This window comes from Ursus arctos, unplaced genomic scaffold (assembly GCF_023065955.2).
Source record: "Ursus arctos isolate Adak ecotype North America unplaced genomic scaffold, UrsArc2.0 scaffold_37, whole genome shotgun sequence".
In the NCBI taxonomy this organism is placed as follows: domain Eukaryota; kingdom Metazoa; phylum Chordata; class Mammalia; order Carnivora; family Ursidae; genus Ursus; species Ursus arctos.
The window spans coordinates 3,033,363-3,059,254 of record NW_026623053.1 but is presented as its reverse complement, the minus strand read 5'-3'; the positions used below and the strand labels follow the sequence as shown (position 1 = coordinate 3,059,254).

Genomic DNA, 25,892 nt, shown 5'->3' with positions numbered 1-25,892 from the left:
TCCACTAATTCCTTAATGTAAAAGTCAGCAGTGGGAACAAGGCTGACCACACTACTATGTCAGGAGGAATCCTAAAATTCCTAAGAAAGATGACATAAAGGTATTGTAGCTTATTCAAGAAGAGCGTGGGGATTGGAATTGTATTCCAGTGTGAACACAGAAGCTTCCATTGGGTGACTAGCTGGGCTTCTTTAAACAAATCAGTCAAACTTATCTATGACCGATTTTTCTTGTTCTTAGAATAAAGCAAATCTGGACAGATTGAGAGTGATGTTGGATAGGCGAGGAAAGTTAATATATGAAAAGCACCTAGCAAAACACCTGGCATACAGCACTCATCCAAGGAATGATAACAAACTTTATCATCATCAAAATCATCTTGGGGATAAAGATCAACATTACAATGACTTGCAATTTTATGCCTTTTAAGGCCTGGCTTTTCAGAGATCCTGTTACCCTGTTTCAGGTCTTTTATTTACAATATTAAAACAAGCGGTGTTTTGGGTTTTCTCTGTACGAACCAGCTTTAAAAAGTGGTAAAGAGATTGGTAGATCATAGGATGTGAAAGGGTGAGCCATCATTCTAAATGGTGTATCCACATTTCATCAAAAGAAATTGAGATGTAATGTTTTTCCTGCTTTAATCAATATAAATACCAAAGTCAATATTTGCATTCTTGAAATAGAAGCAGACAAAGGACCCTAACACTTCCCTGGTAAGGTGGCCATTGAGTTCCAGTTAGCCTGAAATAGGCCCAGATTATGTTTGTTTTCCCGGTATCCTTATTATCGGTGTCCCTTTTACTCTTAAAAGTTCAGTTTGGAAAATAGTATATAACTTACATGGTTGCAACATAAAATGGTAGACTTGTTAGGCTGTGGCAAATTTATGTAGCAAACTGAGAAAAGCACCTGACTGTCCAAATGTGATTTTTGAAATTCTGCTACCTACCTGTCTGACATGAGGACCTCCATAGTTCTCCTGGATCTAGTTGAAAACCTTTGTTATTCTGAGAACCTCCAACATAGGAGGAAGAACTGTAAACCTAAAAGGTGATGTTGTGATTGAGATCTAGTGGTTTTAGTGATTGACTAGGATTTAATGCTTTGATGGCGATCAGATTCCCATATGAAATAGTTTTTTTGTAAACCACAGTAAAGTGCTCCATGGATATCCCACTTAAAGAAAACATATGAACTTGACTCAAAAAGAAATCAAGGTTATTTTATGAACTAATAATTGCTAAAATACTTCCCATTCTGATAGCCCTACTGCTGCATTTAATTGCCAAAGTACATGTTCTTGGGAATGCATGGACAGATTTTGATTTTTTTTAATAAAAGATAATTATCCCAAAGTTACACAGAAAAGCATCTCTTTTATTTTAGACAGAGTCACAGTTTAAAAAAAAAATGAGTAGTTACATTCACATTCAATGTGTATTAACTTTTTAGAGACTCTTAATATGTTTGTATTTTCTTTCTATTCCTTCTAGGCAAACTCTTACCTTCACTACCTATCCACCTGTTTTCTAGCTAGTATTTTTATTTACTACTTACAGCTCACTTACTTGATCCCAAAGAAAGATCAGATTTAATTGGGAAATTGAGCAGAAGAAATGCACTGGCTTAGAAGCAAGCAGTGGATACTAGCCAACTTTAGGGAGTTAGGTGGCCTTTCGCTTACAAAAGTTGTGGCCAAGAGGCAGGTAAACTACTCCGTAGTCATCGTCTAAGGAAGTACTGCCTAATAGGGTTCTTCTGTACTTGCAATTAACCATCTTGCTGTGGATCGAAAGTAGAGTCCCTTTATGTCAAAGCTACACTCTGCTATGGAATGTTAAAGTGAAGTTCCATCACACTTACAGTATTAAATCCTGCACAGGATATGTCTGCGAGTGGTAGGTGCCAATCACCCACCCAGTCTACCCCACACTCCCACCCACAGGGCTGCTCTCCTGCTTTTCCCACCTGGGTTGAAAGACCTACCAGATCATACTCATGGATAAACAATGCCATATACAATTAGTCCTCAAAACTTCCTATTTTTCTGAAATATTTGATTTTATTCCTTCTGTTGTTTAAAATCTTATCTCTGTATGTAATAATAAAAATAGAAGTAAAAGACAAGATTTTCCTGCATCTCCATTTATATGTCACTAACACTGGAAATTTGTTTCATTCAAAGCAATTCATTGTATAAAAAGGTATTTATTTGAAGTCTCTTATTTAGGGTCTTCCATATTGCTCCATGTGGGATAAATGTTCGAATTTTCCATTTTACTTTCCACATTATTATAGGGACATCAATGAAATTGAAATCTTGGTTAAAAGTACATCATTTAAGTAAATTATAGGGACAAATGAACTTTTGGGTAAAATTACACATTTTAAGTAAGTGAATACAATTTACAATTGGTACGGGTGGACTGTTTAGATAACTATATTGGAATTTTAAAATCTGATTATCTTATTCGTGTATAAACCCAACTCCTCTCTTTTATGTTGAGAATTTTTGGTATGCTTTGACTTGCTCTGGAGATTCACATGAAGTCCTTGGACTTGAAATAATTACTTCACTTACACTAACTCACGTATACTAACTGCAAGACTACGTTGTAGTCTCTCCTGAAAGAGTTCTCTAAACCTTACAAAATGTTATTTCTCTGATTTAACTACACAGAGTTGCCTTACCGAGAAATGTGAGTATAGTTTTCTTTTTTAAAAAGGGAAAATCTTTTCTCACAAAACAGCAAAGCCATGAATCTATAGAATATCTCTTCAAAATATTACTGTTGGATATTTCTTGTATACTTTTTGGACTAAATGTATATATCAATATAAAAAGAGCATATAGGTTTAGTGTAGATACTCCCCATTTAAGTCACTCAAAAAAATAGTTTCATGTCATGAAGAACATACGTAAGGTGTTTTCAACATACATGATTAATTACGAGGCCCTGAGTCCACAGATAGTATTATCACCAGAAAACTGTAAAATCTCAGTAAAGATACAAAACCACAAATGCTTTTACGCCATCTACTTCATGAGAAGTAGCTTCTAGTTTCAGCTAGAATAAACATAGGAAAAATATTTTGACAAATACAATTCTAATTCTGGTCAAAGGGATGTAAACTACATCTCCTACATCTTAATTATAGTTGGATCCTTTAGGCTAACTACTAGATGACTTGGAGGCTGTCAGTTTCTACTGGAAATGAGAAAAAAGTATCCTTGTTTGTGTCAAAGATGTGGTTTATCATTTAGAACCAGAAATAGCTTTAGAAACAATTAGGCCTGTTTTCCAATGCCTGTGCATTTGAATATTAACCATGCAAAAAGCAAAATGTTGACTATCTCAAACTCCAAAATTTAAATAGGAGATATTTTTTTCCAATAGGATAATTCATTCATCTGCATGATACATTTTATATAAAACATACCACTAGTTAACTTATCAAGGCAAAGCTCAACTCAAATGCTATGGTGTTGGATTGGAGAAAGCTTTTTTAAAATGACAAAAAGCTCAAAAATATATAAATAGCTGTGTTTAATTACATTAAAGTAAAACCGCATATAAAATTCTACAAACAAAAGATAAAACTGGAAAAAATTATAAATCCTTTAACAGTTAAGGAATTCATATTCTTAACATGTCCAGGATCCATGTCAATCAGTTGGGAAAAGACCAATGTCCAATGAAGGATTGGGAAGATGACATGCATGTGGGGAAAAATCTCATCCTGACTTATACAAATTGAAACTCAGCTATGTAACATACATATCCTATTCCTGTAGTTAAAAAAAAAAAAATTACTGACACAATGTGTCAATGGGGTGTCAGGAAAGAATGCATTCTCATGTGTTGCTGGTGGAAATATACACAATACAACAGGCAGTTTGCAATATTTCTCAAAATTGAAATGTATAATTCATTTTGCTTAATAATTCCCCTTCTAGGAATTTATCCAGTGACATACATGCTATGTAAATGACGTCTGTGCAAGATTTATTTGGAAATAAATGTCCCTGTAATAACTCTGCCCCAGTCCGAGGAGCCCACTGAGGCTCCGCGAAGTTGGGTGGCATTCCCCAGACTCCCAGGCAGGAGGTGGGCAAATCCCACTGGGCTGGGGAGGGGCAGGGTGCTCACCTTGTCACCAGCTGGTCCAGCACCTCCTGGGTGGTAGCATAAGCTCTGTATGTGGCCAGGAACATGGAGACGTAGCTGAGGTCTCCGTCTAGGAAGGCGGGCAGCAGGTGTTCTACTCGCTTCTTCAGCAGCTCTGCCCGTTGGGGCCGCACCACGCAGGTCCCATTGCTCTTCACGGTTGAGGCCTTTCTAGCCTGAGGTGGGACAGGGGAGACATGCGGTCTTCACTGCGGTCACCAGGAGGGTTGGGGGTTGGAGCCCAGAGCAAACCCCCAGGCTCTCGGTGACGTAGGCAAAGAGGTGGGACAGGAGGGCCCACAGTCGACAAAAGGAGCAAGGTGCCTGGCTGGTTCTGTGGGTTCAGGGTCCGCCTCTTGGTTTCGGCTGAGCTCCTGATGCGCGCGTCCTGAGATCGAGTCCGTCGTCAGGCTTCGCACTTAGGGCAGGGTCTGCTTGAGGATCCTGTCTCTCCCTCTGTGTCTCCAACCCCCGTCTCTGTCTCTGTCTCTGTCTCTGTCTCTATCTCTGTCTGTCTCTCAAAAAAATAACTCGTGCAATCTCTTTAGGGAAAAAGGAGAATGGCAACAATACGGGGATGTGAGGTGGGGGGTGTGTGAATGGACGTCGGTATCTCAGGTCAGATCGTTAGCTGAGTATTGACAGCCGCTCCCTGCACTAACGGCATCGTCCCTGTGATTTCTGACGATGTATGTCAGGCTTGAGAACACAGAGACTGTTTCATGGGTGGGGGTGCTCGGGATTTTAGGGCACGTGGGATGTTCCGTGCAGCGCTGTGAGTTGGCAACAGAAGGGAATCACATGAACGTCCTGCCTCTGTGAAGGGCTCAGTGGCTGCGGTAACGGATGGGCCTTCTGGAATGTTGTGCAGCACAAGGAGGCGCCTGCTCCGGACCCTGGAGGGGCCCCAGGGATGGGTTCCTTCACAACCAAAGGGCAGAGCAATAGGCATAGTACCATGAGCCCCAGGCCCCTTTGGGGAAAAGTCTCCCAGCTCAGCAGGATCTCGAGCAAGGGATGAGAGGTGGTTTAAGGTGGCTTTTCTGATATTCGTACAGATATGTGGATAGGGACTGTGCATGGGGCCAAGGCCGTTGGCAGGGCCCTGAGGGCAGGTTTGGGGAGGAGATGGGGATCCAGGTTCACATGGGAGCAGGAGTCCAGGAGGGAGCCCCGAGGAGCCCAGAGGCTGGTTTCTGGGATCTGGGTCCCTTTGTGCCGCATCGGTGCCCTGGGTGCTGGGTCCCTCCGGCACCTCCACTCACCCTGAGCCAGCGCTGGACTTTGTTGGCAGTAGGGGACTCCTTCCTGTCCTTTTGGGAGGTGGGGCAGGGGATCCCATCGTTCAGCTCCTGCCCTGTCTCCTGTGTGGAGCTCTGTAAAGACAGTGCCCGGCAGCCAGGCGGGAGGCCTCGGAGGTCTGTCTGGCTGCCTTTGCTGGTCCTCAGACCCAGGGGACTCCCTTGCAGACCCACCACACCCCAGGATGCACGCAGCTCCACCATGGAGAGAAAAGTGACACAGCTCGAGGGCCTTGGATTCACTCTGGCCCTGGTGAGAGGCACCTCAGGAATCCTCTTTCCACCCTGCCCACCGTGGCATCGGTGTGACCATGAAGGCATCCCCAGGGTATCCACTGCCCTGCAACCTCCTCCAGCCCAGGGCGGGACCTCCCCCACATACCCCTCTTTCCCTGAAACTGGGGGGATGGGGCTGCCCGGGGGTGGCTCGGAGAGGTGGCCTGGCCTGGCCTGGCGTGGCCTGGCCTGGCGTGGCCTGGCCTGGCCTGGCCTGGCCTAGCCTAGGCCGCTCGGTATTACCTTCCGGCACCTCCTGGCAAAGGCCCTGCGGCGTCGGGGGCGCGGGTTGAGCCAGTGTCTGCAGCAGGTGAAAAGTCCCTCAGCCCGGGGTTTCTGGAAGCCAGAGCCCCGGAAAATGGGCACGCAGCAAGAGAACATCTTTCACTATCGAATGTCTCCGGCCAAGTGAGCCTGATACGGGACCGCACTAGAATGTGGGTGCCTGGTGACCGGGGTTCCAAGTTCTGTGGGGGTCGGTTATCAGGGAAGTGACTTCACTTCCTGGGATCCCCTCCCCGAGTGCACACCTGGACTAGCACCTACACAAACAGTGCTCTGGGCTGCCGACTGCTCATCCCCTTTCTGCGTGCCATGCCACATGCGTACCCGGTGACACCAACACAACCCTCTCCACAGGCCCTAGGGAAGGTCTGGGTGCAGCCAGGGCCCCAGCTTAGAAACACCCCGGGCTCTGACGCAAGTCTCCATCTTCCCTGTTGGGGACCCCGGAGAAGCCGTTGTGCCCGTCAGGGATGGTCTGTGTCTTGCCTGTGCGATAGGGATTTTTCCAGCGGACTTCTTGCGGAAGTCCACAGGCATAGGTGGGATACCATCTAAGAAACTGGGGGAGTGGTGTCCCACGTAGGGAATACCTGCCACCACATTTTCTTCCTTTCTCACCTTCTCTGAGTCTGTAGCTCCTCCGATGCCACCCACAGTCCCTATTGTGTTGTGTGTGTATCTGTGCACGTGTGCGTGCCCCAGTACTCCTATTGTGCAGGCCCAGAAGATGAGAGTCCCACCTAGGGGTGGATGGGAAATAGCTTTCCCAGGTCTTAGGCTTTCTAATTTCCAAGGCAAACCCTGCAGAAGGCATTGGAGCCTTGGCTTAGAGGGGCTGAGCCCACCCTTACCCCTAGACGCTGCCAGTCGCGTGTCACGAGCCATCCCTCCTTTCCTCTGGGTGTCCTGCGGGCAGGGGTGCCGTCAGTGGGTTGCCCTGGCCCGGGCTCCTCCTCAGACGGGTACGTGCTGGGATGCCTCCTGCCTGGGATGTCGATGCTTCTTCTCACCCCCACACCATCTCCAGGTCTACAGCCAGTTCCAAAACACAACCTCTTCCCGAGCTCCCAGTGAGTAGCTAGGTTCAGCCACGGCCCCACCGTTGAGGACACTCGGACAGCTGGGTTCAGGCCTGGTTCTGCCTTCTTACCAGTCTGTGATTCTGGGCAAGGCACGGACCCTGCTGGGGTCTTCCCCTTGTTGCAGAGGCTGTCTCTTACGTAACTGGTTTTCTTTTATTTGAAAGATTTTCTGTGTTGGTTTGAGAGACAGAGTGGGGGGGGTGGGGAGGAGAGAGGGAGAGGGGAGACAGAATCTCAAGCCGACTCTGTGCTGAGTGTGATGCGCAATGCTGGTCTTGATCCCAAGACCCTGAGTTCGTGACCTGAGTCCAGATCACGAGTCGGAGGCGTAAGCAACTGAGCCACCCAGGCGCCCTGGCAAAAGAACACTTTCGATATATTTCCAGGCAATGCAGGGAAGTGACTAGTGCAAGGGGGAAGACAAACATGAGGGACTCTGCATTTCCCTAACTTACTGCCTAAAGAGATTTCATTTCTAGTCTACGGGTCAGGAATGTAGAACACAGGCGAAGCTCAGCCATTTCCATGAGTTGGAGACAGCAAGGTGGAAGTTTGGAGAAGTCAATATGGCTGTGGTTTACAGTACAGAATACTGAGGAGAGCTGCACAGAGAAAGAGGACCTCAGAAAGCCATCTAGGATCACTTTGGAGTTGTCATAGAATTCCGCAGTAGGGCACATGTGTGAGGAACGTAGGTGGTGTGGGGAAAATAATAGCCCAGGGGAAGCAGAGAGGAAAATGTCACTAGCCTTCACACACAATCAGGAAAAGTCTGTGCTACCGGCAGCAGGCAGAGTGGAAAACCTCGTAATTCGTGGGACATTGCAAAGAGAGCTCAGAATACCAACAGAACAGTAGCAAAATACATTGAAGACCACTGTGATACCACCTAACAAACCTTTGGAAAGCTAGTCTGGAAGGATAAAATAGTTTTCCAGGAGCCTCCCCATCAGAACAATCCTCAAGAGTATGTGTAGAAATATAAGCCATAGTTAATATCTAACAATTAACATTCACGATAGCTGCCTTCCAACAAAAGATTACCAGGATGCAAAGAGGGAGAAAAGTTCACCTCGTACTGAGGAGAAAGATTAAACAATAGAAACCTACCCAGAAATGAAAAAGACGATGGAAGTATTGCCCATGGACATTCAAACCACCGTTAGAAAGAGGTTTTATATACGTAAGAATGTACACAAAGGATGAAGTGAAACAGAGATATAGAAAATAGGAAAACAAGGAAAACCCAACTTCTGGAGCTGAACAGTAGCACGTCTAAGATGAAAAATGTAGTAGATGGCCTTTCTTTCACGTTAGACACTAAATAGCAAAAAGAGAAAGAGAGAGAGAGAGAGAGAGAGAGAACGTGAATGTATGATCACTGCATTTGTCCAGAATAAAGCAGAGAAAAGGAAGGGTGCAAACCACGCCCTGCACACAAACACTAGAGTATGTGTGAGCTTTGTAGCAATTTCACGTGGCCTGGTAGATAAGAAATTGGCTGAGGTACAGAAAAAAACTGTTTGAAGAAGTAATGTCTGATTATTATCTGAATTGTATGAACCCTCTACACCCAGAGATTCAAGAATTCAGGAATCCAGCCAACAAAATCCCCAAACATAAAGATCATGAAAAAAAAACCCTCCTTATCAACCTACATCCCAATAAAATGGGAAGCAATAAAATTGCTTCAGACCAATGATAAAGAAAAAATCTAAAAAGCAGATGGAGATGAGTCCATTGCGTTACCTGTCACGTCCCTAATTCTGTAGATGGTCTCTGTTTCTTTCTGGTCTGTGGTACTCTTGGAGTGTCTCTTCACTTACAGGATCCCCCTTCCTATTTCTTGCAGGGTGGTTTCGCGGCCAAATCCTTTGAGTTCCTTTCTGTCCTGGAAGCTCTTTATCTCTGCTCCTATTCGGAATGCCTCCTTGCTGGGTAAAGTATTCTTGGCTGCATGTTTTTCTCATTTAGTACCCTGACTCGATCACGCCAGCCCTTTCTGGTGTGCCAGGTCTCTGTGGATAGGTATGTGGCTAGAAGACCCTCTTGTCTCAAGCTGCTTTCAGGATTTTCTCTTTGTGTCTGAAATTGCAAACGTCACTGTATATGTTAGGGTGTTCCTCTATTCCTGTGGATTTGGGGAAGAGTCCTCTCTACCTCTTGGACTTGAATGCCCGTTTCCCTCCCAGATTGGGGAAGTTCTCAGCTACGATCTACACAGACAGATCTTCTGTCCCTCTGTGTCTTCTCCCTCGGGGCCAGAAGTAATTCCAATATTGTTTCCTTTTGTGGCATCACTGATTTTTCGATTCCTCCACCCATGGTCCATTCGTTGGCTTTCTCTCTTTTCCTCGGCTTCCTTCCTTTCCGTCAGCTTGTCTTTGGTGTCACTGACTCTGCTTTCTGCCTCATTGACCCTGGCCGTTAGAGCGTCCACATGCAATGTAGACTGCATCTCAGTTAGAGCCTTTGGAATTTGGGCCTGATTCGATTTCATTTCTGCACTCTGAGAGTCTCTCGTGTCATTTAGACTTTTTTCAAGCCCAGCTAGCAACTCTGTAATTGTCATCCTGAGTTCCAGCTCTGACATCTTACTTAAAACCGTATGCATTAGATCAGTGGCAGAGAGGGTTACCTCTGGCTCTTTCTTTTGCTGTGAATCCCTCCCTCTAGTCACTTTTCCCAGAGAAGAATGGATGGGGGAGAGAGAGATTAGGATCTCACAGGGTGGACAAAACAGGGTGAGCCACTTGGTCCCGAGTGTCTGTTGGTCGGTGTGTTGGAAGTCACTAAATCCCAAAATGGTAAAGAAAGCCAAACTCATATATACACAGAAATCAAATTGAATATAGCGCCAGGAATCCAAAAATGAAGAATATGTGTATAAAATGTCAATGTAAAAAATGAAAGTTAAGAAAAGATTGAAAAATGAAGAGTTGCTAAGAGAAAAAGAAAAAGTAGTTGGAAAGGGACAAAAGACAAGAAAAAAAAAAAAACGAAATGGAAAATTTTGAATGGAGAGAGAAATGAACGATGAGAAAAAGCCTCGAGCTCTAGGTGCTGTTTTCCCCTAGCGCCGGAGTTTGGCCGTCCTCTTTGGTCTGTAAACTTGCTGTTCACTTGTTGTTTCACCTCGTATTCGGGGGGCAGGGGCCTAGTGCCCTGTTTCGCAGGTGTTTTTGCCTGGACGGGGATGCACTGCCCCTTGCCAGGGGGCCCGGTGGGGCTCAGGGTCAGCGGGTTGCTCTGTGTGCCTTGCGTTCCCAGAGGGCTTTCCCCGCCTCTTGAGAGGGTGAGAATAAAAACGGCCGCCCGCATCTGTAGGCGCGGAGGTGTGATGCTGTTGTGCGCCAAGTTGTGTAGACGTCTGCGGTGCTCCCCACACCAAAGGTCCTGGGGGAAGGCGGAGGGTCACAGCATTCCTGTCCTTTGCAGGGCTCCCAGACGGAGAGCTTCTGATCAAGTGGACTCCCCGTCAAGTGACTTGGTGCGAGGAGAGGGATCTCTCCCTTCTCCTCACTTGGGTCTCGAGCAGGAAGCGTAGGCACTGCTCTCACAACAACTGAACCGGAGGGTTATCGGGAATCGGGGCTGGCAGGGGCAGGGGGTCACTGCTGGAGGAGCCTGAGGGGTGTGGAGGGGCTATGCCCAGTGCCAAAGCCGCCGGTTGAGGCTCTGTCCATCCTGCAGCTTCCATGAGCACCCGGTGTGCTTTGGAAATGAGGAGGTCGTGGAATATAGGTGAGGTTCAGTGGGGTGGAACCCGGAGCCGACGACCAGGAGAGAATTCTTGAGACGTCTTTGGTGCAAAATTGGTGGTTTATGACAGGACCCGTGGCAGAAAGAGCTGCTGCCCCGGCTTGTGAGGGGTGGCTGATGATAAGACTATGGGGTTGGGGGAAGGGAAGGAAAAAGGGAGGTTGAGATAATACTTGCATACGTTAAAGAAGACTCCCAAGGTACGGAGGCCTTGCCATTGTCTAGGGAAGGTGGTTTTGCCCTCTAGCAAGGCATGAACATTAAGACGGTTGGGAACTTCCTGGAGGCTGCAGATTAGAAGGACATTTCATTGTATCTACTTTCCCTTCAGGAAGCTAAGTAATTGATAGAAGGGCTTGGTTCTTGGAAAGTGCTAAGACATTGGGAAACTGAGGGAGACTTAAGTCTTGCAGGATTATGGTGTCTATAGGTGAACTATTTCTTTGCCCCTTAGGGCAGCCGGGAGTGCCTGAGGAATGTCACGTCCACCCCATGGTGGGGGGTGGGGGTGGGGTGTCAGTTCCGGCTTTGTCCTCCTCAGCTAGCCTTCTCTTGCCTCCTCAGTAAAGGTCCCTCCTGTTCACAGAGGTTCGAGCAGTTCTCGCTGTTGCCACCTAGTGGACATATGGATGAACACATTCAGGTCATGTCTGTGACTCCCTGAGCTGAGCGGCCCTGAGAGGTTGGTTCCTTCCTGCGAGGAGAGGGCCCAAAAGGATGGACCCGGAGCAAGCAGACAAGTGTGGCCCGGCCGACGCCCCTCTGCTGGCCTGGAAGCAGGACCCGGTTGCTCTACTTAGAAGCTGAGTTCTAGAGCAAGAGGGGCTGGAGTGGCTGGGGTGTGTCCCGGGACAGGGTCTGGATGAGGGGTGTTCCAGGACGGGGGTGGGGGGGTGGGGGGGCAGGGCTGCTTGTGGAGGGAGGATCCATGAGGGCGGTATGGACAGGCTCTTCCCTGCTCCACGGGTCCCGCCCAGGTAGCCTGGTGGCCTCAGTGCTGGCTTGTCTTCCTCGTGATTTCAGGGTTCATCTCTAGTCTCCGGGGACCCTCCTTTCCCGAGCAAGGCTCCACGGAAAGAAAGAGAGTATAGCTAGAGGACCCTGCAGCCAATACTCCAACAATGGGACTAGCGTGTGTTCCAGAAATTGTGCTTTTAGGAAACAGCCCTAAAGCAGAAGAGATTTACGGCACATTGTACTCTTCACTTTAAGGAGGAGACTCAAAGAATTGGAGAGGTCTCAGTTGTTGGGCAGGTGGTGCTGCTGAGTAAATGATGTGTAGCCCCTGAAAATGCAGAAGGGGACAGGAGAGGTGTAGCAGTGCCTGTCCACTGTGGGGACCTCCGGCCGCACAAGAGCCCAGCTGTGGAACCCTCCCTGCCCCACCCTGTCCCCCACACAGGCAAACCCCCTCCCCCGCTCTCACTCACCCATACACTCCGAGGGAAAGGACTGGAAGAGGGACGCCATGTGTTATGGGCTCTCGTGGTAGAAGGTAGAAGGAATGTGTCTTCCTTTCTTCATATTTACATCACTCTTTTGCTACCGAAACGTAATCTGGCTGAAACCTTAGAGAACTTTTAAATTACCTGATACGTTTGTAATAAAGAGGAAGATTTAATATGCAGTCTTAATATTTTTATAACATGCACATTAGAATCATTGAAACCTGGCCTATCCAGGAAAATGAAAGATTTTGAAGGTGTCTCCTGGACCCAGATATTTCTGGCTCCTGGGTCACACTTACAAAAGGGAAGCCTATCCCAGATCATGAAAACATTTCATTTTGGGGCTTCACATGCGCGGTATTGTATCAGCAATATTCCTTTGTAGTAAAATGGGGTTTTTTTTTTTTTGTTTCTGTTTTTGTTTTTCTGTGTTTGTTTGTTTTTTAAGAGAAAAAAAGCTGAAAAAAAAATGAATCACTCATAGGTTACGTAGCTAGATACAAAAAGGCCACACTGCCTGATCCCACACACACGAAAACCCAGAAGAAGTAACTCACAGAGGCGGAGACGAGAGGGGAGCCGTGGCTGCAGGGACTGGGCTGAGGGAATGAGCAGTATCTGACGAGTGGCACGGGAGTGTCTGGGAGGGAAATATTGTAGAAGGACAGGTTGTGAGACACTGTGTACCTAATGACACCTGGAGGTACAGTTTAAAAGGATCAGAGTAAAATTCCATGAAAACTCAATTTATCCTTTATTTATAGACCAGAATGTATTAAGCTATGAAATAGGTGCATGAACAACGCAAAAATTAGAAACACTGGAATGACAGGGGAGGGGAAGCCATCCTTTGGGGATTCAGCGAGCAGGAACGGCTGCTCCGGGGCCGAGGCCGGATGCTCCACTGAGAGAGGTGGTAGGCGGCGCCCTTCGGCAAGCCCGATAACTGGTGCTGTAGCCTGCTTGGACTCCGGGGCTGCCAAAGGTGCAGGTGGCTCTTGGAGCTGCTGAGAGGGAGTCAGAGCTCTGCGTATATCCTCCGCTGGCTCTGACAAGGCAAGTGACATCAGGGGCCCTTCAGGGACCTCCATAGTTAGTGCCGCAGCGTGCGCGGGCGCCGGGGCTGCCAAAGGTGCAGGTGGGTCTTCAAGCTCCTGACAGGGAGTCAGAGCGCTGAGTATATCCTGCCGTGGGTCTGAAATGGGAGGTGTCATCACGGGCTCTTCAGGGACCTCCATGGCTGGTGCCGGAGCCTGCTCAGGCTCCCGCGCTGTCAAAGGTGCAGGTGACTCTTCTTGCACCTGAGAGAGGGTCAGCGCCCTGAGTATATCCTCTGTTGGCTCTGATATGGGACGTGGCCTGAGGGGCTCCTCAGGGACCTCCGTAGCTGGTGCTGCAGGCTGCTCGGGTTCCGGTGCTGCCAAGGGCGGAGGTGGCTCTTGGAGCTCCTGACAGGGAGTCAGAGCTGTGAGTATGTCCTGCGCCGGCTCCGACAGGGCAGGTGGCATCAGGGGCCCTTCAGGGACCTCCAGAGCTAGTGCTGCAGCGTGCGCGGGCGCCGGGGCTGCAAAAGGTGCAGGTGACTCTTCTAGCTCCCGACAGAGAGTCCGAGTTGTGAGTATAGCCTCCGCTGGCTCTGACATGTCACGTGGCCAAAGGGGCTCTTCAGGGACCTCCATAGCTAGGACTGGAGCCAGCTCGGGCTCCGGGGCTGCCAAGGGCGCAGGTGGCTCTTGGAGCTTCTGACAGGGAGTCAGAGCTGTGAGTATGTCCTGCGCCGGCTCCGACAGGGCAGGTGGCATCAGGGGCCCTTCAGGGACCTCCATAGCTGGAGCTGGAGTCTGCTCGGGCTCTGGGGCTGCCATAGATGCCGGTGGCTCTTGCAGCTCATGACCTTTCGTCAGAGCTGTGAGTGTATCCTCCGCTTCCTCTGACATGGCAAGTGGCATCAGGGGCCCTTCAGGGACCTCCATAGTTGGTGCTGCAGAGTGCGTGGGCGCCGGGGCTGCGAAAAGTGCCGGACGGCCTTCAAGCTCCTGACAGGATGTCAGAGCTGGGAGTATATCATCTGTTGGCTGTGACATGAGACGTGGCCCAAGGGGCTCTTCAGGGACCTCCGAAGCTGGAGCTGCAGGCTGCTCGGGCTCCGGCGCTGCCAAGGGCGGAGGTGGCTCTTGGATCTCCTGACAGGGAGTCAGAGCAGTGAGCATGTCCTGCGCCGGCTCCGACAGGGCAGGTGGCATCAGGGGCCCTTCAGGGACCTCCATAGTTAGTGTTGCAGCATGCGCGGGCGCTCGGGCTGCGAAAGGTGCAGGTGGGTCTTCAAGATCCTGACATGGTGTCAGAGCTTTGAGTATATCCTGCCGTGGCTCTGAAATGGGAGGTGTCATCACGCGCTCTTCAGCGACCTCCATGGCTGGTGCCGGAGCCTGCTCAGGCTCCCGCGCTGTCAAAGGTGCAGGTGACTCTTCTTGCACCTGAGAGAGGGTCAGAGCCCTGAGTATATCCTCTGTTGGCTCTGATATGGGACGTGGCCTAAGGGGCTCTTCAGGGACTTCCGTAGCTGGTGCTGCAGGCTGCTCGGGTTCCGGTGCTGCCAAGGGCGGAGGTGGCCCTTGGAGCTCCTGACAGGGAGTCAGAGCAGTGAGTATGTCCTGCGCCGGCTCCGACAGGGCAGGTGGCATCAGGGGCCCTTCAGGGACCTCCATAGTTGGTGCTGCAGCATGTGTGGGCGCCGGGGCTGCGAAAAGTGCAGGGCGGTCCTCAAGCTCCTGACAGGGAGTCAGAGGTGGGAGTATATCCTCTGTTGGCTGTGACATGGGACGCGGCCTAAGGGGCTCTTCAGGGACCTCCGAAGCTGGTGCTGCAGGCTGCTCGGGCTCCGGCGCTGCCGAGGCCGGACGTGGCTCCTGGAGCTCCTGAGAGGGAGTCAGAGCAGTGAGTATGTCCTGCGCCGTCTCCGACAGGGCAGGTGGCATCAGGGTCCCCTCAGGGACCTCCATAGGTAGTGCTGGAGCCTGCGCGGGCTCCAGGCTTTCCAAAGGTGCACGTGACTCTTCTAGCTCCCGACAGAGAGTCAGAGCTGTGAGTATATCCTGCCGTGGCTCTGAAATGGCAGGTGTCATCACGGGCTCTTCAGGGACCTCCGTGGCTGGTGCCGGAGCCTGCTCAGGCTCCCGCGCTGTCAAAGGTGCAGGTGACCTTTCTAGCCCCTGACAGAGAGTCAGAGCTGTGAGTATATCCTCCGCTGGCTCTGACATGTCACGTGGCCTAAGGGGCTCTTGAGGGACCTCCATAGCTAGGACTGCAGCCCGCTCGGGCTCCGGGGCTGCCAAGGGCGCAGGTGGCTCTTGGAGCTTCTGACAGGGAGTCAGAGCTGTGAGTATGTCCTGCGCCGGCTCCGACAGGGCAGGTGGCATCAGGGGCCCTTCAGGGACCTCCATAGCTGGAGCTGGAGCCTGCTCGGGCTCTGGGGCTGCCATAGACGCCGGTGGCTCTTGCAGCTCATGACCGTTCGTCAGAGCTGTGAGTGTATCCTCCGCTTCCTCTGACATGGCAAGTGGCATCAGGGGCCCTTCAGGGACCTCCAGAGCTAGTGCTGCAACGTGCGCGGGCGCTGCGGCTGCGAAAGGTGCAGGTGGGTCTTCAAGCTCCTGACAGAGACTCAGAGCTGTGAGTATATCCCGCTGTGGCTCTGAAATGGAAGTTGTCATCACGGGCTCTTCAGGGACCTCCATGGCTGGTGCCGGAGCCTGCTCAGGCTCCCGCGCTGTCAAAGGTGCAGGTGACCTTTCTAGCACCTGACAGAGAGTCAGAGTTGTGAGTGTATACTCCGGTTGCTCTGACATGTCACGTGGCCTAAGGGGCTCTTGAGGGACCTCCGTAGCTAGGACTGCAGCCTGCTCGGGCTCTGGGGCTGCCAAGGGCGCAGGTGGCTCTTGGAGCTTCTGACAAGGAGTCAGAGCTGTGAGTATGTCCTGTGCCGGCTCCGACAGGGCAGGTGGCATCAGGGGCCCTTCAGGGACCTCCATAGCTGGAGCTGGAGCCTGCTCAGGCTCTGGGGCTGCCATAGACGCCGGTGGCTCTTGCAGCTCATGACCGTTCGTCAGAGCTGTGAGTGTATCCTCCGCTTCCTCTGACATGGCAAGTGGCATCAGGGGCCCTTCAGGGACCTCCATAGTTGGTGCTGCAGCGTGCGTGGGCGCCGGGGCTGCGAAAGGTGCAGGTGGGTCTTCAAGCTCCTGACAGGATGTCAGAGCTGTGAGTATATCCTTTGTTGGTGGTGACATGGAACGTGGCCTAAGGGGCTCTTCAGGGACCTCCGAAGCTGGTGCTGCAGGCTGCTCGGGCTCCGGCGCTGCCAAGGGCGGAGGTGGCTCTTGGAGCTCCTGACAGGGAGTCAGAGCTCTGTGTACATCCTCCGGTAGCTCAGACACGGCAAGTGGCATCAGGGGCCCTTCAGGGGCCTCCATTGCTAGTGCTGCAGCGTGCGCGGGCGCTGTGGCTGCAAAAGGTGCAGGTTTCTCTTGTAGCTCCCGACATAGAGTCAGAGTTGTGAGTATAGCCTCCGCTGGCTCCGACATGTCACGTGGCCTAAGGGGCTCTTCAGGGACCTCCATAGCTAGGACTGGAGCCTGCTCGGGCTCCGGGGCTGCCAAGGGCGCAGGTGGGTCTTCAGGCTTCGGACAGGGAGTCAGAGCTCTGAGTATGTCCTGCGCCGTCTCTGACAGGGCAGGTGGCATCAGGGGCCCTTCAGGGACCTCCATAGTTGGTGCTGCAGCGTGTGTGGGCGCCGGGGCTGCGAAAAGTGCAGGTCGGTCTTCAAGCTCTTCACAGGGAGTCAGAGCTGGGAGTATATCATCTGTTGGCTGTGACATGGGACGCGGCCTAAGGGGCTCTTCAGGGACCTCCGAATCTGGTGCTGCAGGCTGCTCGGGCTCCGGCGCTGCCAAGGCCGGAGGTGGCTCTTGGAGCTGCTGACAGGGGGTCAGAGCTCTGTGTACATCCTCCGGTGGCTCAGACATGGCAAGTGGCATCAGGGGCCCTTCAGGGACCTCCGTAGCTAGTGCTGCAGCGTGCGCGGACGCTGGGGCTGCGAAAAGTGCAGGGCGGTCCTCAAGCTCCTGACAGGGAGTCAGAGGTGGGAGTATATCCTCTGTTGGCTGTGACATGGGACGCGGCCTAAGGGGCTCTTCAGGGACCTCCGAAGCTGGTGCTGCAGGCTGCTCGGGCTCCGGCGCTGCCGAGGCCGGACGTGGCTCCTGGAGCTCCTGAGAGGGAGTCAGAGCAGTGAGTATGTCCTGCGCCGTCTCCGACAGGGCAGGTGGCATCAGGGTCCCCTCAGGGACCTCCATAGGTAGTGCTGGAGCCTGCGCGGGCTCCAGGCTTTCCAAAGGTGCACGTGACTCTTCTAGCTCCCGACAGGGAGTCAGAGCTGTGAGTATATCCTGCCGTGGCTCTGACGTGGGAGGTGTCATCTCGGGCTCTTCAGGGACCTCCGTGGCTGGTGCTGGGGCCTGCTGAGGCTCCTGGCTTTCCAAGGGCGCAGGTGACTCTTGCACGTCCTCACGGTGGATCAGAGCTCTGACCACCAGCTGCACTGGGCCCGACACGACAGATGACGTCCCTGCTCTTTTGAGTTGCTGAGCTCCAGCAGCAGTGATGGGATTTTCCAGCTCAGGCTCTGAAGCTGCATCAGGCACCACAGTGGGAGGTGGGACTAGCTTTCGGCGCGGTCGCGGATCTCGCTCTGGGGCTGCTGCTGTCGCTCCAAGAAGAGAAAGTATGGTCATCATGATTGTCTTTCCATGTCCCTTCCAAATGAAGGCAACTTTGCCCACCAGTCAGTATTGTCTAAGAACCCATCCCTGGGTGGTCTCCCCAAACTGTAGCCCATGGGGACAGTGATCTGAGACCGCTCCTTGCTCCCAGCCACACTGCAGTCTGTGGAGGCTTGCTCTGTGTGGCCCACTCTCTCCCCTCCACAGGCCTCCATCAGTCACCCCCAGTCCTCCTCACCCCCAGCCTCCGGCTCAGCGGGCTCGAGGTGTCGCAGCCGAGAGAGGAGGAGCCAGGCACGTTGCTCCAGGTCTGAGCCTGGCACGAGGAGCCCTACGTATGCCAGTAGTGTCTTTAGGCAGGGAAATTCTGGGGGCTGGAAGAAATCTTCAGGGTAGTGGTCCAGCCAGGTGCCCAGGACGGAGGAGATGACCCTGGGGACAGACAGGTTGGGCAGAGGAGTCAGAGGACAGGGCACCTCCCACGCGGATGCCCCAGGGAGCCCCTGTGGGAGCCTGGGCCCCTGGGTCCCCGGCTCCTGGCTGTCAGAGCCCATTCCTACTCCATGTCCACCTGTGATGTGGCAGAGCTGCCTGAGGCAGGCCTGGTCACTGAGGAGGGGCTGGCCCAAAGCCTCTGTGAGTGGGAGTCCTTGACCCCTGGTGTGACCATTTCTGTCCTCCAAGCGGAAGCTGGACACCCTGCTCAGTCTCCCTGCCCACTTGCCGCGTGACTTGCACTGCATGTGGGCAGGGAGGGGTGGCGTGTCTGGCGTGGTCATTGCTGTGACTATCCAACCAAGGAGGGAACTAAGGGACTCTGTCCCATCCCTGGCCTTCCCAGGACCCTCCCGATACCGCCCACTTCCCCTCCCGTGCCTACGTGCTGCCTCGTTCAGTAGGTGCCAGGAGAGGGTGTCCTTGCGTGGACACTAATCTCCCACTGGCTGGGGGACGTCCAGTCCCCGAGGCCACCCTGGGTCTCCTGAGTACCTGCTGAGCACCCAGTGTCGACGTTCCACCAGATGTGTGGAAGCCATGCCCTTTGTTCTGGGTCCCAGGATTAGGGTAGAGACAGGGCTGAGAGGCGGCGGGGATGGGGAATGACTCTGTTAGGGGCTGAGGCTGCCCTCCAGCCCGCTCTGCTCTCCCACAGTGCCCACACCCCACCCAGGGCTCTCCAGGCCCCCTTTCCTCTTCTGCAGAAGCAGCCCTCAGACCTGGACCCTCTCACAGGAATGGCAGATGTGTGGGATGAGGGTCCAGCAGCCCCCAGATCACAGTCCCCTCGCTGCCCTCTCGAAGAAGGAAGGGCCCTGTGCATTAGCCAAAGCTCACTCACGTGCCCCGCTGCTCCTGGTCTCCGCCGATCTCGTCCCAGGAAGAGAGGACGCATCCGTAGCTAGAGGAGGCCGGAGGGGTGGGGGGTGGGGGGGATCGCATGAAATGCCCTGTGAACCCTCCCTCTCATCATATCTAGTGTCACTGTCTGACTGCCGACTAGAATGGAGCCCTGGGGTGCTCCCGGGTGCTGTCTGCTGTGTGCGTGGGATCACAGTCAGCGCCCAGGGAAGCGTCTGCAGGTCTGCACCTAGAAGGGCATCCATCCTTTATGCTCGATGAATGAAAGGGCCCCCACCAGCCCCATCCCAGAGAGCTGAGTGGGCCTGGGGCCCCCTGCTCCTGCCCGGGCATGCCTGCTCTGGTCTCACCCAGGACACAGACCCCAGATGGAGTGTCAGATGTCCTTTTCCAAGGGGAAAAGAGCCCAGCTCAAGACCGTGGTGACGGTGAGGGCTGAGGCAGAGGCTTCTTCATGGGGAGCGGGACGATGATCCACGGGCACGACCACAGCCCCCGTAGCGGACCTTTCCACAGGGCCAGGCGCCCAGGTGTCCTTACCCTCCAGGACCCCACTGAGTCCCTGTAATAACTCTGCCCCAGTCCGAGGAGCCCACTGAGGCTCCGCGAAGTTGGGTGGCATTCCCCAGACTCCCAGGCAGGAGGTGGGCAAATCCCACTGGGCTGGGGAGGGGCAGGGTGCTCACCTTGTCACCAGCTGGTCCAGCACCTCCTGGGTGGTAGCATAAGCTCTGTATGTGGCCAGGAACATGGAGACGTAGCTGAGGTCTCCGTCTAGGAAGGCGGGCAGCAGGTGTTCTACTCGCTTCTTCAGCAGCTCTGCCCGTTGGGGCCGCACCACGCAGGTCCCATTGCTCTTCACGGTTGAGGCCTTTCTAGCCTGAGGTGGGACAGGGGAGACATGCGGTCTTCACTGCGGTCACCAGGAGGGTTGGGGGTTGGAGCCCAGAGCAAACCCCCAGGCTCTCGGTGACGTAGGCAAAGAGGTGGGACAGGAGGGCCCACAGTAGACAAAAGGAGCAAGGTGCCTGGCTGGTTCCGTGGGTTCAGGGTCCGCCTCTTGGTTTCGGCTGAGCTCCTGATGCGCGCGTCCTGAGATCGAGTCCGTCGTCAGGCTTCGCACTTAGGGCAGGGTCTGCTTGAGGATCCTGTCTCTCCCTCTGTGTCTCCAACCCCCGTCTCTGTCTCTGTCTCTGTCTCTGTCTCTATCTCTATCTCTATCTCTGTCTGTCTCTCAAAAAAATAACTCGTGCAATCTCTTTAGGGAAAAAGGAGAATGGCAAGAATACGGGGATGTGAGGTGGGGGGTGTGTGAATGGACGTCGGTATCTCAGGTCAGATCGTTAGCTGAGTATTGACAGCCGCTCCCTGCACTAACGGCATCGTCCCTGTGATTTCTGACGATGTATGTCAGGCTTGAGAACACAGAGACTGTTTCATGGGTGGGGGTGCTCGGGATTTTAGGGCACGTGGGATGTTCCGTGCAGCGCTGTGAGTTGGCAACAGAAGGGAATCACATGAACGTCCTGCCTCTGTGAAGGGCTCAGTGGCTGCGGTAACGGATGGGCCTTCTGGAATGTTGTGCAGCACAAGGAGGCGCCTGCTCCGGACCCTGGAGGGCCCCCAGGGATGGGTTCCTTCACAACCAAAGGGCAGAGCAATAGGCATAGTACCATGAGCCCCAGGCCCCTTTGGGGAAAAGTCTCCCAGCTCAGCAGGATCTCGAGCAAGGGATGAGAGGTGGTTTAAGGTGGCTTTTCTGATATTCGTACAGATATGTGGATAGGGACTGTGCATGGGGCCAAGGCCGTTGGCAGGGCCCTGAGGGCAGGTTTGGGGAGGAGATGGGGATCCAGGTTCACATGGGAGCAGGAGTCCAGGAGGGAGCCCCGAGGAGCCCAGAGGCTGGTTTCTGGGATCTGGGTCCCTTTGTGCCGCATCGGTGCCCTGGGTGCTGGGTCCCTCCGGCACCTCCACTCACCCTGAGCCAGCGCTGGACTTTGTTGGCAGTAGGGGACTCCTTCCTGTCCTTTTGGGAGGTGGGGCAGGGGATCCCATCGTTCAGCTCCTGCCCTGTCTCCTGTGTGGAGCTCTGTAAAGACAGTGCCCGGCAGCCAGGCGGGAGGCCTCGGAGGTCTGTCTGGCTGCCTTTGCTGGTCCTCAGACCCAGGGGACTCCCTTGCAGACCCACCACACCCCAGGATGCACGCAGCTCCACCATGGAGAGAAAAGTGACACAGCTCGAGGGCCTTGGATTCACTCTGGCCCTGGTGAGAGGCACCTCAGGAATCCTCTTTCCACCCTGCCCACCGTGGCATCGGTGTGACCATGAAGTCATCCCCAGGGTATCCACTGCCCTGCAACCTCCTCCAGCCCAGGGCGGGACCTCCCCCACATACCCCTCTTTCCCTGAAACTGGGGGGATGGGGCTGCCCGGGGGTGGCTCGGAGAGGTGGCCTGGCCTGGCCTGGCGTGGCCTGGCCTGGCCTGGCGTGGCCTGGCGTGGCCTGGCCTGGCCTGGCCTGGCCTAGCCTAGGCCGCTCGGTATTACCTTCCGGCACCTCCTGGCAAAGGCCCTGCGGCGTCGGGGGCGCGGGTTGAGCCAGTGTCTGCAGCAGGTGAAAAGTCCCTCAGCCCGGGGTTTCTGGAAGCCAGAGCCCCGGAAAATGGGCACGCAGCAAGAGAACATCTTTCACTATCGAATGTCTCCGGCCAAGTGGGGACCGCACTAGAATGTGGGTGCCTGGTGACCGGGGTTCCAAGTTCTGTGGGGGTCGGTTATCAGGGAAGTGACTTCACTTCCTGGGATCCCCTCCCCGAGTGCACACCTGGACTAGCACCTACACAAACAGTGCTCTGGGCTGCCGACTGCTCATCCCCTTTCTGCGTGCCATGCCACATGCGTACCCGGTGACACCAACACAACCCTCTCCACAGGCCCTAGGGAAGGTCTGGGTGCAGCCAGGGCCCCAGCTTAGAAACACCCCGGGCTCTGACGCAAGTCTCCATCTTCCCTGTTGGGGACCCCGGAGAAGCCGTTGTGCCCGTCAGGGATGGTCTGTGTCTTGCCTGTGCGATAGGGATTTTTCCAGCGGACTTCTTGCGGAAGTCCACAGGCATAGGTGGGATACCATCTAAGAAACTGGGGGAGTGGTGTCCCACGTAGGGAATACCTGCCACCACATTTTCTTCCTTTCTCACCTTCTCTGAGTCTGTAGCTCCTCCGATGCCACCCACAGTCCCTATTGTGTTGTGTGTGTATCTGTGCACGTGTGCGTGCCCCAGTACTCCTATTGTGCAGGCCCAGAAGATGAGAGTCCCACCTAGGGGTGGATGGGAAATAGCTTTCCCAGGTCTTAGGCTTTCTAATTTCCAAGGCAAACCCTGCAGAAGGCATTGGAGCCTTGGCTTAGAGGGGCTGAGCCCACCCTTACCCCTAGACGCTGCCAGTCGTGTGTCACGAGCCATCCCTCCTTTCCTCTGGGTGTCCTGCGGGCAGGGGTGCCGTCAGTGGGTTGCCCTGGCCCGGGCTCCTCCTCAGACGGGTACGTGCTGGGATGCCTCCTGCCTGGGATGTCGATGCTTCTTCTCACCCCCACACCATCTCCAGGTCTACAGCCAGTTCCAAAACACAACCTCTTCCCGAGCTCCCAGTGAGTAGCTAGGTTCAGCCACGGCCCCACCGTTGAGGACACTCGGAGAGCTGGGTTCAGGCCTGGTTCTGCCTTCTTACCAGTCTGTGATTCTGGGCAAGGCACGGACCCTGCTGGGGTCTTCCCCTTGTTGCAGAGGCTGTCTCTTACGTAACTGGTTTTCTTTTATTTGAAAGATTTTCTGTGTTGGTTTGAGAGACAGAGTGGGGGGGGGGTGGGGAGGAGAGAGGGAGAGGGGAGACAGAATCTCAAGCCGACTCTGTGCTGAGTGTGATGCGCAATGCTGGTCTTGATCCCAAGACCCTGAGTTCGTGACCTGAGTCCAGATCACGAGTCGGAGGCGTAAGCAACTGAGCCACCCAGGCGCCCTGGCAAAAGAACACTTTCGATATATTTCCAGGCAATGCAGGGAAGTGACTAGTGCAAGGGGGAAGACAAACATGAGGGACTCTGCATTTCCCTAACTTACTGCCTAAAGAGATTTCATTTCTAGTCTACGGGTCAGGAATGTAGAACACAGGCGAAGCTCAGCCATTTCCATGAGTTGGAGACAGCAAGGTGGAAGTTTGGAGAAGTCAATATGGCTGTGGTTTACAGTACAGAATACTGAGGAGAGCTGCACAGAGAAAGAGGACCTCAGAAAGCCATCTAGGATCACTTTGGAGTTGTCATAGAATTCCGCAGTAGGGCACATGTGTGAGGAACGTAGGTGGTGTGGGGAAAATAATAGCCCAGGGGAAGCAGAGAGGAAAATGTCACTAGCCTTCACACACAATCAGGAAAAGTCTGTGCTACCGGCAGCAGGCAGAGTGGAAAACCTCGTAATTCGTGGGACATTGCAAAGAGAGCTCAGAATACCAACAGAACAGTAGCAAAATACATTGAAGACCACTGTGATACCACCTAACAAACCTTTGGAAAGCTAGTCTGGAAGGATAAAATAGTTTTCCAGGAGCCTCCCCATCAGAACAATCCTCAAGAGTATGTGTAGAAATATAAGCCATAGTTAATATCTAACAATTAACATTCACGATAGCTGCCTTCCAACAAAAGATTACCAGGATGCAAAGAGGGAGAAAAGTTCACCTCGTACTGAGGAGAAAGATTGAACAATAGAAACCTACCCAGAAATGAAAAAGACGATGGAAGTATTGCCCATGGACATTCAAACCACCGTTAGAAAGAGGTTTTATATACGTAAGAATGTACACAAAGGATGAAGTGAAACAGAGATATAGAAAATAGGAAAACAAGGAAAACCCAACTTCTGGAGCTGAACAGTAGCACGTCTAAGATGAAAAATGTAGTAGATGGCCTTTCTTTCACGTTAGACACTAAATAGCAAAAAGAGAGAGAGAGAGAGAGAGAGGGAGAGAACGTGAATGTATGATCACTGCATTTGTCCAGAATAAAGCAGAGAAAAGGAAGGGTGCAAACCACGCCCTGCACACAAACACTAGAGTATGTGTGAGCTTTGTAGCAATTTCACGTGGCCTGGTAGATAAGAAATTGGCTGAGGTACAGAAAAAAACTGTTTGAAGAAGTAATGTCTGATTATTATCTGAATTGTATGAACCCTCTACACCCAGAGATTCAAGAATTCAGGAATCCAGCCAACAAAATCCCCAAACATAAAGATCATGAAAAAAAAACCCTCCTTATCAACCTACATCCCAATAAAATGGGAAGCAATAAAATTGCTTCAGACCAATGATAAAGAAAAAATCTAAAAAGCAGATGGAGATGAGTCCATTGCGTTACCTGTCACGTCCCTAATTCTGTAGATGGTCTCTGTTTCTTTCTGGTCTGTGGTACTCTTGGAGTGTCTCTTCACTTACAGGATCCCCCTTCCTATTTCTTGCAGGGTGGTTTCGCGGCCAAATCCTTTGAGTTCCTTTCTGTCCTGGAAGCTCTTTATCTCTGCTCCTATTCGGAATGCCTCCTTGCTGGGTAAAGTATTCTTGGCTGCATGTTTTTCTCATTTAGTACCCTGACTCGATCACGCCAGCCCTTTCTGGTGTGCCAGGTCTCTGTGGATAGGTATGTGGCTAGAAGACCCTCTTGTCTCAAGCTGCTTTCAGGATTTTCTCTTTGTGTCTGAAATTGCAAACGTCACTGTATATGTTAGGGTGTTCCTCTATTCCTGTGGATTTGGGGAAGAGTCCTCTCTACCTCTTGGACTTGAATGCCCGTTTCCCTCCCAGATTGGGGAAGTTCTCAGCTACGATCTACACAGACAGATCTTCTGTCCCTCTGTGTCTTCTCCCTCGGGGCCAGAAGTAATTCCAATATTGTTTCCTTTTGTGGCATCACTGATTTTTCGATTCCTCCACCCATGGTCCATTCGTTGGCTTTCTCTCTTTTCCTCGGCTTCCTTCCTTTCCGTCAGCTTGTCTTTGGTGTCACTGACTCTGCTTTCTGCCTCATTGACCCTGGCCGTTAGAGCGTCCACATGCAATGTAGACTGCATCTCAGTTAGAGCCTTTGGAATTTGGGCCTGATTCGATTTCATTTCTGCACTCTGAGAGTCTCTCGTGTCATTTAGACTTTTTTCAAGCCCAGCTAGCAACTCTGTAATTGTCATCCTGAGTTCCAGCTCTGACATCTTACTTAAAACCGTATGCATTAGATCAGTGGCAGAGAGGGTTACCTCTGGCTCTTTCTTTTGCTGTGAATCCCTCCCTCTAGTCACTTTTCCCAGAGAAGAATGGATGGGGGAGAGAGAGATTAGGATCTCACAGGGTGGACAAAACAGGGTGAGCCACTTGGTCCCG

At 52.3% G+C, this 25,892-nt stretch overlaps 1 protein-coding gene across 4 annotated transcripts in view; it reads left to right on the top strand.

The window, feature by feature from the left end:
• The window catches only part of LOC125282233 (uncharacterized), a 154,170-nt gene that overhangs the window by 34,472 nt on the left and 93,806 nt on the right, over window positions 1-25,892 (top strand). For 2 of the 4 annotated variants that reach the window (XM_057306436.1, XM_057306435.1), the window contains exon 4: window positions 8,969-9,054. The exons of 1 other annotated variant lie outside the window; for it this stretch is intronic. The gene's annotated coding sequence lies outside the window, so the exon portion shown is untranslated. Of the gene's footprint in view, window positions 1-8,968; window positions 9,055-24,982; window positions 25,069-25,892 lie in introns of all 4 variants that reach the window. One more of the 4 variants, XM_057306434.1, reaches the window with a different exon arrangement.